The sequence below is a fragment of the Asparagus officinalis genome, chromosome 5 (genome assembly GCF_001876935.1).
Source record: "Asparagus officinalis chromosome 5, Aspof.V1, whole genome shotgun sequence".
Classification (NCBI taxonomy): Eukaryota; Viridiplantae; Streptophyta; class Magnoliopsida; order Asparagales; family Asparagaceae; genus Asparagus; species Asparagus officinalis.
This window is the reverse complement of record NC_033798.1, coordinates 127,173,119-127,176,795: the sequence shown is the minus strand read 5'-3', so window position 1 is coordinate 127,176,795 and position 3,677 is coordinate 127,173,119.

The window sequence follows — 3,677 nt, the reverse complement described above, 5'->3', positions numbered from 1 at the left end:
GGGCATCTTTCAACACTCAACGCGATGATGGGAGAAGAGTTCATGCTTCGAAGCAAACTTCAGTTCATTCACTTTCTTCACGAACTTTTTATCTATTCAGGTCTAGCTAGATAAATAAATGAAACCAAAAGGCGAAAAAAAAAACCCATAATTCCAACAAGTCCAAAGATATCAATAGAAGGGAAAGATTTGGCCACGTGCTTGTATGTAATGTAATGGAAAAAAAAATGCCTATTCAAATTGAATTAACCCTTTCGTGTTTGCTATAAGCCTATAACAGTATTACTGAAGGTCATTCTCAAACTAAGAACATTGCAAGCTTCCTATTGAGACCAGAATAGGTCCCGGATAGCCAGAACAGAAGGATGATTCATCTACAACAATGACACATATAAGATCACCTCAAAGACATAACTTCACGGTACATGGTCAGTCAAAACATCGAATCATAAAACACAATTGGTATGCATTACAGTTTAAGCAAGTCTGATGAGAGAACATATAGTTACATTTCATTTACGACATATTTATACATTCTTCTATTTGCCAAAGAGGGATTTGAACCACCAAACTCCCCTGGTGTCCTTCGGACCTTCATCCCCTTCAGGTGGAGGCTCCAGCTGCGGTGTTTTCCTAAGTTTACTCGCATCATAGCCCTCTTCCTTAGCCTTCTCTACCAATTGATTGTATATGTCCTCATCCATCTTAGTTTGCCTACACAAAATCTTCAAACCCCAAAAAAACCAATTTCAAAACAAAATAAGGCGCAGGGCATTAATGTGTCAAAGTAGCAAATTGATGGGAAGCTGATAGATAAAGACTGCTGCTTCACATAGTTCTCCTTTCATGATAAATATGGTTTTTTGTGTATTTCATATGACCAATATCAGATAACATATGAGGGGAAAAAATGATGTCAAATAGAAAGATTTACTATTACCAATAAAAGCCAGGGTTAGATAGCTTAAAATGCAATAATGTACTAAGAACATGAACAAGACAGCCTTCAAAACACATCAAAACAACTATTTTTACACAAGAGAATGTTGCAATTGAGAAATTAATCATAATCATAATATAAATAAAGAATAAAGCATGAGACTGCTCTCATTACAAAGGGACACAGGAGAACAACAAGATAATTAACTTGTCCGTAAAAACCTAATAAATGTCATGAAGCCTGAAAGGTCAATATAATATGTGAGCTTTGTATAAGAAGAAACATAAATAAATATGTTGATATCCTAGTATAGTTCAACGATCATAAGCTTCTAGCTTGCATAACTTCTGAAGTACTAAGCATTTAAATGTATTAAATGATTCAATTTTTATCCCCTGGTAAGAAGGTAAGTAAAGAAGGGTTCGCTAGATGCTCGAGGGACTCACATAGCTTAATGCTTTGGGTTACAACAACTGAAGTCTAAACATTTAAAAGGATTTTTTCGGAAGTGATTTTGTTTATTTGTTGATTATTCTAATGACAGACTTTGCAAAAAGACCAAAGAAAAGCATGCTTCATGGTCGCCCTAGAAGACGCATACTGTGCAAACAGCATAATGCTATTTGAAAAGAAATTGGTCTGGCCACATCGAAAGTCATTGTATATCTGAACTCATAGAAATCACATAATCTGATGTTAAAAGTACATGATATGAATACATATTTGAAGGGGGAAAGAGAGTATGAAAAAAATGATAACCAGCTTTGAAATGGGTGAAAACCTAATGAGTTGCTTGTCCCTGCATCTCTGATATATTTTGTGTTTACAAAGCCATCTCAGCTGCATGTATCATTAGTAGTATTAGAACGCTCAACATCTCCCCATCACTCCCCACCAACCCTCGAGATGGCAACCAAATCATTCTCCTTAAATAAGACAATAATCCCTCCCACGCGTGATTGGGCCTTGGCTACTAAAAATTAATATGGCATAGAGAACTCATTGGCCATTGATTAAATATTCTTATTTGTTCTAATAATGGGGCAATTCATATTAAAACCACTAGATGAAAGATAAAGAACTACGGTGCACTGATACTCAAACACAATTTTCATGTGTACAAGGTATACCAGATTCAAAATACACATATAGATTTGTGCAAGAATTTGTATCAGGTATGGCCCACATGACTTGAGTTTCTTTCTCCTGTTAAGGCTGTATATGGTGTTGGTGTTTGTTAACCTTCTTGCTAGGTTGCTATCGCTAAGCCTGTTGTATATGGTCTTGATAAACATGCTGTAGAAGTAGTCATCAGTTGAAGTATGAACATAGTGCTTGACGCGTAGGAGGCTGAGAGTGGGAGAAACCCTAAGCCTCAATTACGAAATGCCTGATCTGTTTGCCTAAAAAGATGAGTAAAATAGACGCAAACTAATCCTGTCCAAAAATTTATGACAGGGGCAAATCGATTTCTCCTGATGCTACAACTACTGGTTCATGTTTTAACACATTTTATATAGGGGGGAAATAACCAGATAATGACTAGTTATGACGCCTATCGCCATCGTCTACATAATCACACAGTCAATCCTATCCATCCCTGCATATTTATGTCCACATGTTAGACATTAAGAACAATTATTTCACTGTGAAAGTATAATACATGCAACATTTAACAACAAAGGACAAACTTTTGTTTTCATGGAGCTTCATGGGACATCACAGAACACCATAAACTATAAATAAATAAATAACAATATCATACCCTCGGGGCCTTGACAAAGAAACCTTAAACAATGCAGCTAAGGGCCTGTTTGTTTGGCTAAAAAAAGAAAGAAATCAAAGAATAGGAAACCTATTTCTTAAAAAATATGTTTTATGATTGTTTGGTTGGCTAAAAAAGAATGAAATCATATAATAGGAGATGAGATGAGCTGAGTTGTCACCATATTATTGGATGATGTGGGTGATTTTTTAAGAAAACTTGTTTTGAGGTTGTTTGGTTGGTTAAAAAAATAATGAAATGAATTATAAGAAACTTATTTCCTATAATAGGTTCTTCTCGTGTTTGGTTCATTCTTAAAAATAAGAGATGAGATGAGTTGTCATTATATTATTGGATGATGTGACCCACACTTAATGAAATCAATTTCCTTGGTTTTTTTGAGGAAATGAGAGGAAATGAAATGTTAATGAGATGAGATGAGTTGTCACCATATTATTAGATGATGTAGGTGATTTTTAAAGATGAGATGAGATGGGTTGGATGATGTGACCCATTTCTTATTTTTGGTTTTTTTAGGAGATGATAGAGATGAGTTGATGGATAAAAATAATATTTTATTAGATAAAGTGGATGAGTTGTTAGATAAAATAATATTTTATTGGATGTTGTGGTGAGTTTTAGGGATGTAAATGAAGGAAATTGATGTTTTTGAGATTTCCATGACCCAATTTCCTATTCTTGGTTTTTAGAAAAACAACCAAACAGCCCCTAAAGAACACGACGGAAGTATTTATGTTACACTATTAGCTCACTATGCATTTAAATACTAGAACGCCCATCAATTAAATAATAATAATAATAATAATATGAAATCTGGTATTAAACAATGAAATTATAAAATTTTACCCAAAGATATTTCCTCGATGGCTGCCCAACGAGCGCATACTGATATTCATCATCAACATGCATCACCCAATAGTCTCCGACCACCGGCCACACCGGCAAAAACGG